The sequence below is a fragment of the Rattus norvegicus genome, chromosome 2 (assembly GCF_036323735.1).
Source record: "Rattus norvegicus strain BN/NHsdMcwi chromosome 2, GRCr8, whole genome shotgun sequence".
Classification (NCBI taxonomy): Eukaryota; Metazoa; Chordata; class Mammalia; order Rodentia; family Muridae; genus Rattus; species Rattus norvegicus.
The window spans coordinates 189,133,725-189,149,789 of NC_086020.1; the positions used below are offsets into that span (position 1 = coordinate 189,133,725).

At 43.2% G+C, this 16,065-nt stretch overlaps 1 long non-coding RNA gene and 1 pseudogene across 1 annotated transcript; one reads left to right on the forward strand and one right to left on the reverse strand.

Annotated features, from left to right (window-relative positions):
- The first annotated feature begins 729 nt into the window (after positions 1 to 729).
- Rpl8-ps2 (ribosomal protein L8, pseudogene 2) lies at positions 730 to 5,684 on the forward strand (annotated as a pseudogene).
- A 3,560-nt stretch (positions 5,685 to 9,244) lies between these two features.
- On the reverse strand, positions 9,245 to 15,432 carry LOC134485938 (uncharacterized). Its single transcript, XR_010064358.1, has 2 exons — positions 15,293 to 15,432; positions 9,245 to 10,605 (listed from the first exon to the last, which is right to left on the reverse strand). It is a non-coding gene; the product is annotated as an uncharacterized LOC134485938 (long non-coding RNA).
- Positions 15,433 to 16,065: the final 633 nt, after the last annotated feature.

Below are 16,065 nucleotides of genomic sequence, written 5' to 3' on the forward strand. Positions count from 1 at the left end.
AGAAGTTTTCTATTGAAATGTTCTGGATTTCTAATTTTTTATTTATGGAAAAAACTTTCTGTATTTAATTTTGGCATAGCTATTAATGTAATTTGATCTTCACTGTTCATCATGGGCTCATTTATTGAAAGCCAGGTTCCCAGAATGTGAGCTAACATTTTTGGTATAGGTATGAAGGTGTGGTATCTTCAGGAAATGTTACCTAGAGAAAGGAAGTTAAGACATCAGAGGCATGGCCTTGGAAAAGATACTGACCCACCTCTATTTCTTTCTTCATATCAGCTGAATTTGTATTTCTTCTCCATCCTTTTGCCAATTTCTGTAAAGTAGGGCCTTTCGATGTAGGCTACACTGGATTCAATAGCCCACTGCCTGTATTTTGCTCCTGAATGAATGGGATTTGAGGTGCGTGACACCACACCCACATTTTCTTCCTCTGAAATTGATTCTCTCAGATAAGTTGTCATAGAAGCAAAAAACTAAAACAGAACACTATGACTTTAAAAAAAGGGGGGAGGGATTCTTCCCTGAGTGCAGAAGCATGATACTGTATACCTCCTGTTTTTACTAAATATCAGTGAAACAAATTCTCAGTGATGGGGGAAATTGGGAATACGTGCTCATGCACCATCGATTAACACTTTTGGAGATAAGTCAAGGGATATTTATTAAGATATAAAAACACATAACCTCGCTCTTTTGGCCTTGCTTACCAGCAGACTCGCCGCCATGGGCCGTGTGATCCCAGGCCAGAGGAAAGGTGCGGGTTCTGTGTTTGGTGCACACGTGAAGCACCGTAAGAGCACCGCGTGTCTGTGTGCGGTGGACTTCGCGGAGCGACACGGCTACATTAAAGGCATCATGAAGGACATCATCCATGACCCTGGCCACGGCGCTACCCTCGCGAAAGTAGTCTTTTGTGATCCCTACCGATTCAAGAAGCTGACGGAGCTGTTCATCGCCACAGAGGGAATCCACACCGGACAGTTTGTGTACTGGGGCAAGTAGGCCCAGCTGAATATTGGCAATGTTTTGCCCGTGGGCACCATGCCTGAGGGGACTATCGTGTGTTGTGTGGAGGAGAAGCCTGGGGACAGGGGCAAGCTGGCACGAGCCTCCGGAAACTATGCCACAGTCATCTCCTGAAGACCCGAGTGAAGCTGCCTTCAGGGTCCAAGAAGGTCATTTCCTCTGCTAACAGAGCTGTTGTTGGTGTCATAACTGGTGAGGGCAGAATTGACAAGCCTATCTTAAAGGCTGGCCGTGTCTACCACAAGTACAAGGCAAAGAGGAACTGCTGGCCACGTGTGCGGGGTGTTGCCATGAATCCTGTGGAGCATCCCTTTGGAGGTGGTAGATGCCGCTGCTGGGCGCAAAGTGGGTCTCATTGCTGCCCGCCGGACTGGACAGCTACGTGGAACCAAAACTGTACAGGAGAAGGAGAACTTGAGTTCAGGAGCTAATAAAGTATGTGCTTTGGCTAATAAAAAAGAAAGAAAGAAAGAGAGAGAGAGAGAGAGAGAGAGAGAGAGAGAGAGAGAGAGGGCTGGAGAGATGGCTCAGTGGTTAAGAGCACCCGACTGCTCTTCCAGAGGTCATGAGTTCAATTCCCAGCAACCACATGGTGGCTCACAACCATCTGTAAATAGATCTGATGCCCTCTTCTGGTGTATCTGAAGACAGCTACAGTGTACTTATATATAATAAATAAATAAATCTTAAAAAAAAAAAAAAGAAAGAAAGAACACATAACCTCACAGTCATCCCGTTTTTAGAAATTTGCTCTAAAATGCCAGGTTTATTTTATTCTATTTCAAACCTTCATTAAAGCATATAACTATCTAAAAGTGATCGGGGCTGGGGATGTATCTCAGCGGTGCCAGCACCTGCACAGTATGTGCAAAGCCACCAGCACCTGCACAGAACGCACAGAGCTGGGTTTTGGTCCCAGGAAGAGAGGAAACAAAGCAAAAAACAGCAACAACAAATCCAGATGCCACTAACAGACAAATCCAGATGCCAACGGTGTCAACATCCAGCTGGCAGCTCAGTTGCTTGGCCTTAAAGCCTGAGCTGTACACAGGCACGGATGCTGGGAACAGGGGAGATTAATACCCTGAAGGAATGGAGCTGAAACATCCTGCAGGGAAGAAAATACTAGAACAGTTCTCAACCTTCCTAATGCTGTGAGTCTTTAATACAGTTCCTCCTGTTATGGTGACCCCCGACCATAAAATTACTTTGATTGCTACTTCAAAACTGTACTTTTGTCTCTGTTATGAGTTATAATGTAAATATCTGATATGCAGGTGGCCTCCAGCAACCTCTGTAAAATGTTCTTTTGATGCCCCCAAGGGGTCTCAACTCACAGCTTGAGAACCACTGAAGTGAAGTTTGTTGTCCTCTCCGGAATCTGCATAGAATACTTCTGTAAAATGCACCACCAGACACTAGCAGTGTTTTTCATGGCAATGGAATTCAGGTTGAAGAACGATATTGAGAAGAGAATTCTTGTCCTTTCCTTTATGATTTGCTTTTCTTTTTTGAAAAGCTACAGTTTATGAATTTACCCTGTGCGGCTATGAAGAGGTGTGCTGTGTATGCTGGGCTCTGCATATGCCTTGGTGCAATGTGGATGTCTAAGGAGAACTTGCAGGAGTTAGTTTTGTTCCCACTATGTAGGTGCTCGGGGAATCAGACTTGGTGGCGTGCGCCTTTACCTGCTGTGCTGTCTGCTAGTCCTAGGACTTGAATTTCCCTGTCAATGATTTCCTCTTGATGGTAATATTTTCAACAAGCACTTTTCCTTCTTTTCTTCTTTTTCTCCTTCCCTTTGTCCTTCCCATTCTTCCTTCTCCTTTTTCCTTCTTTCTTCTTCCCTTGCCTCCCTTTTTCCTTCCTTATCTCCTTCCCTCCTTCCTCTCTCCCTCCTTCTCTCTCCTTTCCTTCCTTCCCTCCTTCCCATCCTTCTCTCCCTTGCCCCCTTTCTCCCCTCCCTTCCCTCCTTCCTTCATCCCTTCTTTCCTCTGGAGATGTTCGGGATGCACTACCACTCCCAGAAAAAAAAAGTGGTTTCTCACATCATTACTTTTCAAATCTGTCTCCAAAATAGAGGAACATCAGCATGCTTTGTTTAAGTTGTAGTAGTTCTGAAGTAGGGCTTTGTTTCATAAAATTCTCTTCTGCTCAGCTGGAAGGACTCACTTAAACTCCCAGGAAACCTACCAAGAAATTTGAAAGTTGCAGAAAGTTTAGAACAGAGGTGCACAGAACATCTAACCTACTAACACTGACTTAGCATTATTAATGGTTTCCTTTCTAGATACTGGGGATCATAAAATAGTTTTTCCTATCAAAATCACAACACTGTTGAAAAACACAGGCACATAATTACTTTGGTATCGGGGAAGATTTGCTCAATATTAATTTGAGGACCAGAAATTTTTAGAACTTGCCAGACGATCTTGAACCCCCAAATGATAGCCACACAAGTAGGCCAAGCTCACCCTCACAAGCTGGCCAGGGTGAACCTCTACAAGGCCATCAGCATCCTGAGAAGCTTCTGCGTGATGCTTGGTTACTTCCTCCCTCAGCACTGATATCTTCTTAAACTACTGGACAGCGTACATAAAATCTCAATACACAATTTAGGATATTTACTAGTATGCTGCAGTTCCCCAGAGGACAGGGAGCTCCTGGGTTGTTGTAAAGTAAGGATCAGCTGCTGTTGCTGCTGCTTCTGCTGCTGCTGCTGCTTCTTCTGCTGCTGCTGCTGCTGCTGCTGCTGCTGCTGCCAGAGACGTCCGCTTCTCTCAACTGCTTACAAGACACAGGCACAGTACCAAACCCAGCCTCCTGGTATGATAACTTGCTTGATATTTTGAAAAGGACTGTCTCTCAGTCTGGGCACTGCTGTCTCAAAGTGTGCCATTGAACGAGTTCTTTAAAATACTGTGATCCTGTTTGAGTAGGGGGAAAAAACAAGAGCACTTCTGATAGGACCCTGGCCACTCTGGCTTCCAGAACACAACCTGACCCTACCTAAGCCCAGAACGCCTGCTGACGGCCCTCCTAAGACTCCTTAGTCTGGAGACTGAGGATTCCAGCCTTAGTCTCTGGGTGACCAAATGCACGACCTGTGTCTGTGTTGCTTATGTGGGAACAAATTGACACCTGCCTCCCACCTCAGACCTGTTCCTCTCTCACATGTGCCATGTCCCTTCTTCACATACAAGCATGAACTGAAGAGTGACTGCAGCAGTGATTTTAGGATATGCTCTGCCCGTATGCCTCTTTGGCAAACCAAGACAAAAATGTCATCGATGGATGTTCACTTGAGAATTGTATGAACGGTATACTTTCTTGATATACTCAACGAGGATTGAGAATAATTTCCTAGTCTTTCCAGATAGTAGTTGGACTCCAGGTACTTTAAAGTTTGCCTAAACTGCCACCAACCTGCTTCTGTCCCATTCCACTCAGTCACAACTGTTTACTGAGCGTCTGCCGTGCAAGCGTTGTTTATCTATGTAACACTGAGCGAGACTGGTTTCTTCTCCAGAAGATATTAATGGCTCGTGGAGAAGACAGCTAGCCAATGGTAGGACAGGCTGTGAGAGAACCTGTGAGATCTGGAGAATAGGGTACTGTGGGGCATCAGAGGGGTACTAGCTCCATTTGGGTGTATTTCACATGGCTTTACACCTTCAGGCTACTGAAGACAAACATGCAGTTTGGGTTATAGAAAGTGCTGTGAAATTATCGTGTTTAGTACTTCCCCCGGCTTTGTCCATGCTCAGTGGTTTCTTCCAAGTTCCTCTTCTTCTCACATCAGGAGTTTGTGGCTCCTCTTGAGTTGCTCAGGACACTGGCTCGAAATAGAATCCTGGGGAAAGCACTGCAAAAGCCTGTGTCACACCAGAGCATTGGGGGGGGGGGCAGGGATAATGGAACCAAGCAGGGACACCAGGTCCCCAGGAAAGGAACCCATAGCACAGCTGGCACTGGTTAGCAAAAGAGCTGAGGCCATGGGTAGGCAAGGCTAAGGAAACCCAAAACAACCAGGCTATTCTGTGGAAATGTGCTTGCTTTAAGCCTCCTCTCCCAGTCCTGTTCCCAAGGTGAGAAATTCCCTCCTCTGGATGGTAATTCTCCAAGTGTGTACTGCGTGGCGTGGACTCTGTCTTCTGCGCAAGTCAAACACAGAGCCTGCCTCAAAGTGACTCTCAAAAGTGTTTCTCCAATTTAAGGACTTTTAAAGTGTGTGTGTGTGTGTGTGTGTGTGTGTGTTTTCTCACATTACCTGTGTGCAGACATCCAAGGAGCTCAGGAGAGGACATCAGATCCTCTGGAACTGGAGTTACAGGTGAATGTGATCTGCCCAGTGGGGGGTCCTGGAACTTAGTTCTTCTAGGAGAACAGCAAGTACTTTTAACCACGGAACCATGTCTGCAGGTCCACATTTCTCCGTTTAAAACTAATATCAACACACACACACACACACACACACACACACACACACACACACACACACTACCCAGTTAAAGAAAATTACACGCAATTTAATCTCAATGTTTGGGGTGGTGGCGGAATAGGACATAAAGTAAGGCATAAAGTTGCTCTTTCAGGTCCTTTCTGGTATTTCCCTCTACTACAAGTACTGTGTGCTTTTTGGAGCTGGTTGAACTGATTAATGTGAGTAAATAAGTATAGTAGAAAAAAAAACCTAAGAAAAGATTATCTGATGTCAGGTCAGCCAGCAGGTGTGTAACATACCTGTAATTCCAGCCGCAGGGAGGCTGATACAAAAGGAGTGTCACAAACGTGAGGCAAGCCTGAGCTACAGAGGAAAGCCCCATCTCAAGAAAGTAAATAAATGAGAAAGCAAACCAACAATTAGAAAAGAAAAAGAAGAGAAGAAAGGAGGAGGAGGAGTAAAAGGAGGAGGAGGAGGAGGTAGAGGAGGAAGAGGTAGAGGAGGAAGAGGTAGAGGAGGTGGAGGAGGAGGTGGAGGAGGAGGTGGAGGAGGGGAAGGAGTAGTCAAGCGAACCACCAGAAGGCACCTAAAGGATCCAGGAACCACGGATGACACTGGTGTTAACACAAGGCACAGGCCCTGCTGAGCTTTCAAAACCCTTCCCTTATTGAGATGCATTCTTGAGTAAGCCATAAGCCATACTTGGAAGCTTTTTTCCCAAGTTTGCAGCTATCTGGGTGGCAGATGCAAAGACAGAAAAAAATGTGGATATTGGAAACACCCGTAGGAGGATGCTCCACACATCTGCCTAGGAACACACACACCAGGTTCTAGTCAGGCAAAAATCCCACCCGCTTGAATTCAGAATTTGGCAACCGTTCACCAGGGCTACCTCTGATCCTTTGTAAGCTGCTTGAGGGCAAGGACTCTGTTCTTTATCTCATCTTAGCAAACTCAGTATCTGGGGCAGGAAGGAGGGGCGGCAATCAGTTGTTCGTCACTGGATCACAAATTAGAAAACTGGCTCTGCCGTGCCTGCCCAGCCAGTCTGTTAATGTGCAACAAACAGAGTATATAGCAGCTTAAAACCATGGTCTAGGTGCCAGAGAGAAATGACTCAGTAGTTAAGAGCATTGATTGCTTGGGTGGGGTGGCCAAGACCTTTAATCCTAGCACTCGGGGGAAATAGGCAGTTTCTGAGTTTGAGGCCAGCACGGTCTGTAGAGGGAATTGTAAGAAAGCCGGGGATTCATAGAGAAAGCCTGTCTCAAACCCACCCCAAAACAAACTAAGAGTATTGGTGACTCGTTTAGGGCAACCAGGTTTAGGGTTCAATTCCAGGCATCCACATGGTGGCTTATGACTGTCTACAACTCCAATTCCACATTATCCAACACCTTCCTCTGGACCCTGTGATCACCAAACAGCCACCTTGTGACAGTGACAGGAAGAGCACTTTGTCCTTTATCTTTGAGGGTATGAATATAGCATACACTAAGTAATTTTTGCTTGAGTGAACAGTATATATGAGCATTAGTGTCGTTGCCCCAGGGCTTTGAGAGTTAACTGGTTCTCCCATCTCTCCTTACCTCGATCTCCTTAGTCACCCGATCCCTACTTGGCCCCTTCAACTCAACAGATACATTATGCACATCACACTGGGAACAGACTCACTCACATTTGTTTAAGGGTGGCACTCTGGGCCTACTTCCCCTTCTCCATGCTGGGACTTACGTCTGGCTTGAGCTTGTGCAGGTCCTACCTGTGTTGTCACAGTCTCTGAGTTCATACGTGCATCTGCCCCATTGTGTCTGGAAAATGCTGTGTCCCTGGAGGCATGCACCACCTCTGTTTCTTAGAATTTTCCATTCCTTCTCTCACACACATCCCAAAGCCTTGAGTGGGAAGCAGATCCATACTAATTCTAATAACTTTAATAAATCAAAGGATTATTCGTGTTGCCATGGAAACATTTAATGAAAATTGGAGGACTGTTTCAGCATGACATCCTGGGTGTTATTTCCAAAGCAAGAAGGATCACTGGGTTATGGATGCAACACCTACTGGGATGCAAGCTGACACAGCTGAAGACTGACAAGAGTCATTTGGTCCTACAGCTTCCATTTAGTCAGATAACAAAAGGGGCTTAGAGAGGAAGGTCGTTATGAGATGGCTTTACCAGTGACAGCACAGCCCAGTGGGAAATAAAACCCTCTGTTTATCTGTGTGCTTGTTTACTTTTACTTACTTACTTACTTACTTACTTACTTATGTTTAGTGCATTCACTCTTTCCAGGCATGTTATTCCAGGATTCCCACTGCCTTAAGCCTCCCAAGGGACATTTGCCCTCTGTGGACACACCGCTGACTGGGATGGATGCTCAAAATAAAGTGCTGGCCCACAGAACTTTTCAGTGAGTGGGGAGATGATGCAAACTCAAGGACTGGGTCCAGAAATGCATCCCATTTTTCATACAGCATTTACTGAAACTGGATTTTGAATAATTTCCATAGACATTATTTTACCCACAGGAATGCTATTTCTTCCCACAGGGATTTGACCAAACAAAAAGGAAGACAAAATGGAGGAAGAGCCGTGATTTCGATTTATATAGAAAACATTAGCTGGAACCTAAGTAATATCCCTCAAGTAATCAGAATATTTTATGTACACTGATTTAGCCAAAAGAGCAAACCACAAGAAGGTAAGCATATATAGTACAATTTTAAATGTTTCCAGGGTTTAGTGTACACACAGATCTCTCTCTCTCTCTCTCTCTCTCTCTCTCTCTCTCTCTCTCTCTCTCTCTCTCTCATACACACACACACACACACACACACACACACACACACACACACACACACCTTTCCCTAATTCCCTAAACTGTTTATCTTTATAATCTCCTACCATAGGACTGCCTAACCCCCTACACACACACACACACACACACACACACACACACACACACACACACACGGAACATTTGTTCAGTTAATTAACCTGGCAACATTTACTGATCCCATATAGTAAAGGTCTTATTTCCAGAAGTTTTGATGTCTCATTAAAAGCTAACCTACGATTAAGGGAATCCCCAATTTTGCTTCTAATCCTGTCAACAGATAGCTTTGTCCAGAGGGTTTCCATTACCCTCTCCAGATCCACCACCCACCATCTCCATCCTGGTCTCCATTTCTGGGTGTGGCAGAGGAACTTTGTAGACCTGTAGCGGGAAATAAGAAAGGATACACCATCACACGCTTATGCCGGCTACTCTCTGGCCCCAGTGGTCTCCCTGCCTCTATGGCTACCCCCATGTACAGACCACCAAACTTGAGGCTTTCGTGCTTTGAACTCTGCTCATATTCCCAGCCATCCACCCCTTGTGGTTTTAGTCAGAATTCCCAGAATCCCAACTCTAGAAGCTTGTAATTTATCAATCAGATTTATATCAGTAAATTCTCACCGCACAAAACATCCACACAATAAACTCAGAGCCAATTGATATTGATATAATCTGCCCACCTAGATAAGACAAATAGTCCTGTAACCATCCATCCCTTATAAGATATTCATAGCTACCTGTGGCTAGTTAAAGCCACACAGATCTGGGTCGTCCTTCTCTTCCTCCATCTTCCTTCCTTCTCCCCTATCCATACTCTCTGTCCTGTCTCTAAAATTCTCAGTCTTTCTTGCCCAATCACTGGCCTTGCCTTATCTTGTGCCTGCCCTCACCTACACATAGACATCACCCACATGGACCAGATAAGTTTTTTTCACTTTTTGAATCTTTATTGATTATTTATTGTTGTGAGGTTTGTAAACTGAAGAAGCAACACATCAGAAGGTGTGTGGCAGACACGAGAAGAGATAGAAACAGTGGGATTTAGAACACACACACACACACACACACACACACACAAACTGGTGTGGAATGGTAACTCCATTTCCCTCCTAAATGGTTACTGAGTAGCCTCCTCCAAGAACTTTCTCTCTGGCTAGCAGTTGTCATACAAGCCATTGTGACTGCCAACAAGAAAATCTCAAGTACGTATCAAACAGAATGAGCAATGGGCCAAACACTTACCCAGCCAAACAGCTGAGAACTTAAGGAAACCTCTTGCTAGAGTAGCTAGAGAGGAACGTAAGGAAAATAAGAACATCCTATCAACCCTGTGACGCTTGCGAGAAACATCGCTCTGTGTTCACATTGGCCGAGCACTGTCCAGTCTGCTTTTCCCCATCTGTAAACTTGTCGTGCTGGGGTGAGGATGATGTTTAAGGCAGTTTCCCAAGTCTGCACTAGACTTGAAAAGTCCTTCTTAGCCATCTGTCTCCCAGTATTGCCCATGAACATGGAGTCAGTAGCTAAGTGCTCGATGTGAATCCTGGCTATAATACTTATTTTTAAAAATTTATAAATAGCTCCATTTTAGGACGCCGGAAACCAGTTGTCTAGACTGACATGTTATAATGCATATCTTCCAACCATCCAAAACTTTCAACTTATTTTATATGTAAGAAAAAAAGGCATCTGAAGTTTAAGTGACTCTTGGAGATTGGTAACATGGCCAGCATGCTGATTTTCTCAAATGCCATATTATTCTGTTTATTAACTGGAAAAGGGGGGAAAAAACATAACTGGTTGTAATTGTCAGTGGTTTGGGGAAATCTGATGAATTTGATAGCATCAGAATGAAGTTGATACACTATTTTCAGAAAGATCAAAATCTCTTGGTTTTAACTCCAGGAAAATGAAGGCATAAACAATTTGCATGAGTTTCTGAAGTCACAGAGAAGACTCAAGGTCAGGGGTCCTCAACCTTGAGTCACACAGAAGACTCAAGGTCAAGGGTCAGGTCACAGTGGGTTGTGACCTCTGTGGTGGTGGAATGATCCTTTAGAGGTTGCCTAAGACAGACAGAGTAGAATTCTTAGCAGGTGTGGGCTACTATGCTTGGGTTCCAGGAAATATTTCCAAGGGAACCTTGCCAACGTTTGCCGTATAGAAGATCAATTTGAAAGTAGGAAGTCTGTCCAGTCCAGTTATGAAGTCACCGAGAGCGAAGGATGGATTGAAAATAGAACAAGTGCAGAGAACGTACAGATCTTGTCTTCGGTGCCATGCCATCTGGGGAAAAAAATACAGCATTCAAAGATGGTTAACAAAATAAAATGCTTTTTCCAAAGTTTTATTTTGCTAATTTTAAAGTTCCATTTCTTCCACAGAGAATGTGTTGGTTGGAAAGGCTAAGAGTAGTTAGTCTCTTGCAGTTCTGTTTTTTCCCCCCACTGAAACATGGTTTCTCTGTGTGGCCTTGGCTGCCCTTGAACTCACTCTGTAGTCCAGGTTGACCTCAAACAGAGATTTGCCTGCCTCCACCTCCCAAGTGCTGCAATTAAAGGCACGTGGCACCACGATTGTGCCACATTTAAGGATCTGCATTCTCTACCTTTTTTTCAAGCCATTCTCACAATCTAAAACTGCAGCTTCAGAAAGATCCAAATAGTATAGCCGACGGCCACCGTTCGGCCTACATCACTCCTATGTAACCAGTTCTCATTCAGCTGCTACATACTAAAGACCACAGGAGTTCCTATTCTGAAGGCACTGCCTCCAAATTGCTTACTGCGCATGCTCCATCTCTTTCCACCACCTCCCCCACTTCCTGTTAGCCCGGATGAAAATATTGTGGAGTGGGAATGAAGAAGTCTTTAAGATTCTTTCTATTCACATCCCTTTCTTTCTCCCTTGATCTTACAGGATTGCAAAGTCTGGAAGAGACAGTGGTTACTCCCTTAAGAGTGTAAAATGGCCTTCGAAGTACACAATGAGTCTTTCGTAGGATCATAAACACGTAAACACATCGTAAACATGATGAGGTTTTCATAATGAGATAATTTTCACACACACACCCTAATACCCTAGAGAAAGAGTGTCTTCCAATATGAGGAGGAGACCAGCGTCACCTTTCTAAAAATCAGATACTTTCTATTCTGACTTAAAGCCTCACGCAGAATATGGCCTCATGTGAGACTGTTCCTCACTTGGAACAGATCTAACTCAGTTTTCTTAGCAGGACACTAGTATGGAAGTGAAATTAAGCTGAGTGCGTGCGTGCGTGCGTGCATGCGTGAGTGCGTGCGTGCGTGCGTGCGTGCCTGTGTGCCGCGTGTGTGCGCGTACGGAAGTGTATATATTCTTGCTCCTATTTGTGGAATGGTTTGTGATAAATACTATCTATGGACTAGTTTCATACTCTGTGAGTCACAGAACTAAGGTGAAGCCAAAACTGAAAAAGAAGCCATCAGTTTCGCATGCGTTTTCCTGTGCATGGCGGTTATCTCATGCGTGAGTAGCTTCCCACCAACCACTTTGATTTCTGTTTATATAATCTGTCCAGGGTGAGATGGTGTGGTCAGAAAGCTGTCGCTCTACTCCCATAATTAACCTTTTTTTTTTTCCTATCATGGAATCTCCTCCTCCACATTGAAAAAAAGTGTACTTGCTATGCATGAAGGGTTGGGGTGAGTGGGTTATGCTTAAAGTAAGTTTTGAATACAACTGCCATCTAATTTTTATAGTCTGCCAAATTCTTCTTTAAGTGAATAAATGTGTAGGGTGACTCTCCATTACCTTGATCAGCACCTAATGCTAACCTGACACTTAGAATTAAATTAAAGAAACAGAACTGGATACTTTGAAACTTGGGGGCTGATTATACTACTAGAGCTAAGAATGGGTTTAAACTCTTCCCTTATCCCATTTAAATCTAACTAGGTATAAACTCTCCATTACTGGGGAGGAGAGGTGCGTCTGCTGAGGTGGGGTTCCCTTGATGTTCTCAGACGAGGAAACCCAATCCTCCTTTCTGACACACATGGTTGCAATACAAACAGCTCCTCAACTGCCAGTCTGGTTTTAATCTGGTGTTTCTTGCAAGGGAGGATTTTCTGGGAATGTTAGGAAGAGAGCAAAATTACCAGAACTTACTATAAAATAAAAGTGTTGATGAGAAATCAAATTTTAAACAAGTGTTCAAACTCCAAAGCATGAACACATGTAGACACATGGTACGTGCTACATGTTTAAGAATACGAAAGTTTAATATTTCAAAGATGTCTGAGGATTTCTCTAGTAATTAATTTGTTTCTCGATTTAAGAAAACACTTCATCTTACTCAAATGATCTCAGAAGTAAAATGCTGTCATTAAACACAGAGTGTCACTTAACTCAGAGAATTTTTCTGTATGATCAAGTTTAGTATTGTAACCCTTTTAAAGTATTAACTGGTTTGTATGGAAACCCTTTTAAAGTGAATTACACAACTTTTAAAGGCTCGCAGTCACTATTATTCAAGATATTTGTTAAACTAAGCAGTCCCTATATAGTTCTCCTTTGAGAAGGTGGTTTAGAAGGTGACAGCTTTTTGGTCATTATTGCTCCACTACTAATATGCTGCTATAAAAACCAAGTAGCAAACTGAACAGAATGGGCTCTACCTTCAGTTGTTGCTTCTGTTAAAAGTATCCCTGTATTTTTTTTAAACCACAAGTCATATAACTTGGTAAAATTTAGATTTCAAACATATAAGTGCTCTGTGCAAGATCCTTTCATAAATGATTGGAGAAATGTTAAGATTTGTGACATTTTATAGTATAATTAATATTGTACAGTCCTTGTTCGTGCAACAACTCTGCTGAGTGATACCTTGAGTTACAAAGTTACCACGATGGTGCCGAAAAAAATTAAACTCTAACAACATCTTACAGTCTACAATAATATCCTCAGAGTACTGGAAGTACGTTGATGGCGAGTTATCAAAACATAAATCTTTTACCAAGACTGAGTCCAGATTTCTCTGTGTTTTCTGTTGCCTCGCTTTTATAATCTGTCTGTTGTATGAGTCTGAATCTGTGCCCATCTGAATGATGTCATGTGAATCTTTCCCTATGTCTGTGGGTCCCTTGCAAAGGGCTTTTGTTCTCTATTGAAACAGAAAAGCATTTCATAGAGAAGGAATGCATACAGGATCTTTAACAAAACGTTACAAAGGACGAACCTTTACTGATTCCAACCAACCCACTTAGAAACAAAATCCACCAAGCAATAACTGCGTGCTGTTTCCAGCATTTGTGCTGTGTTTTGTTATAGAGTTCCTTCCTACAGACTTGTTCCTTTCAACAAATGATTACCATATAACACACACACACATACATATATCCTTTGCTCTCTAGGTCAGAGGCATAGATGGGTATTTATTTTAAGATTACAGCAAAGCATTAGCTCAGGTTATAAAAGTTGATTGCCTGGGAAATAAATCCAAGGTGAGTAAGGTTGGTTATTTCATTGCTTTCTTTACTTATTTTTTTTTGGAATTTAGCATTTCCTCTTTCCCTTGTTCTTTTAAAGGCAGTTTAAACTGGCTGAGTGTCATTGATAATCGGCTATTACCCCAAATGATTGAATTGCCCTAGGTGCACAGAATACATGAAACTCAAGACAGATGATCAAAATGCAAATGCTTCACTCCTTTAAAAGGGGAACAAGAATACCCTTGGCAGGGAATAGGGAGGCAAAGTTTAAAACAGAGGCAGAAGGAACACCCATTCAGAGCCTGCCCCACATGTGGCCCATACATATACAGCCACCTAATTAGGTAAGATGGATGAAGCAAAGAAGTGCAGGCCGACAGGAACCGGATGTAGATCTCTCCTGAGAGACATAGCCAGAATACAGCAAATACATAGGCGAATGCCAGCAGCAAACCACTGAACTGAGAACGGGACCCCCGTTGAAGGAATCAGAGAAAGAACTGGAAGAGCTTGAAGGGGCTCGAGACCCCATATGTACAACAATGCCAAGCAACCAGAGCTTCCAGGGACTAAGCCACTACCCAAAGACTATACATGGACTGACCCTGGACTCTGACCTCATAGGTAGCAATGAATATCCTAGTAAGAGCACCAGTGGAAGGGGAAGCCCTGGGTCCTGCTAAGACTGAACCCCCAGTGAACGTGATTGTTGTGGGGAGGGCGGTAATGGGGGGAGGGTGGGGAGGGGAACACCCATAAAGAAGGGGAGAGCGATGGGTTAGGGGGATGTTGGCCCAGAAACAGGGAAAGGGAATAACAATCAAAATGTAAATAAGAAATACTCAAGTTAATAAAGAAAAAAAAAGAAATACTCAAGTTAATAAAGAAAAAAACAAACAAAACTGGCTGAGTATATGGAAGCATAGGAATCTTTATTGACTTCAAGGTTTATTATTAACTTAGCTGTGAGATCCAGCAAAAGTATGTAAGGGATTCATTATAATGTGAGAGATGTTTTCCTAATAATGAGTCACTACAGCAAATGACTTATTCAAACATTATTGAAGTAGAGGATTGATAAACTATCTTTACCAGGAATGTATACTGGAGATATTCTCCCATTAAAACATTACCAGTCATAGGCACCTGGGCAGAAGACTCGGAAAAAGTCTGGCACCACTGGCTCAGGGTTTTTTATTCTGCAATCTGGATGGCCAAGAATGTTAGAAGTTAAATCCTAGGGTTATAAACTAATTAATTGTTTAACTATTCAAACAGTAGTTCTTTGCTTTCTATCTGAAGACTGGACACCTAAGGCATTTATAAAACCCCGTGCTATGGTAGCCTTGTCTATCTCTTCTCCTGACTGGCTTTGTCCTGGGCTTCAGCTACACCAGGTGTTTTTGAGTTTTCTATTAACTCCTGGCCACTTTTATTTCCATTACTTGACCACTTTTAATTCTAAATTCTACTTAGTTTATTCATGTTTTGGCTTTTATTACCATGTTTCATAGCTCAAGTGTCTCTTTGGCTCCATACTCGGGTATGCTGTCAAACTGCATTGCACCCGGAAATACATGCACCAAAATCGTATTGCTGTGTTCTACTGAGGGAGGAACCATGGCTTCTTCAGCTTCTCCACCTCATACCTCTAACTCCTTTCCTGCTCACTTCCAACTTGTCAGGGACAATTGCATGCTTCACAGACTTTATAGTCTGACTCGAGTTTTATCTTTAGATTTCAGTTCCTCAGGCATCTCATGCACAGCTTACCTCCCATGACCCTTTGATAATTTTCCATAGATGTTTCTTAGACTAATATAACAAATGCAATGGGATCGTGCCAAATCTGCTCAATATATTTTTACCAATGCTTAATCTGAGAGTTTCCAGTTCACCGAGAGAAGTCAACCATCTTTACACAGAACATCTTCCATCAGGCATCCTTGGTGTCATTACATTGTTACCGAACCACCATGAAGCACTGCAGCTCTAAGCATTGTCCACTCTGAACTTGATACTTGCTTCTTTATCAGCTCATCAGTATGCATAATTCATTATCTGCTACCCATTAGACCCCACATTACCAGAAGGCAAGGTACACACATATCCATCAGTGTTTCACTCAGGGCACTAGACTGAAGTTGTAGACCCGATGACCACCGTGAAGGTCTCAAAAAGCCCCTTGTGGTCCTCTAAGAGAAGCAGGCTTCATTCGACACGAAAAGAAAGCTGCATCAGGTAGCTAGATCAAAACAACAACCTACTTAACTTT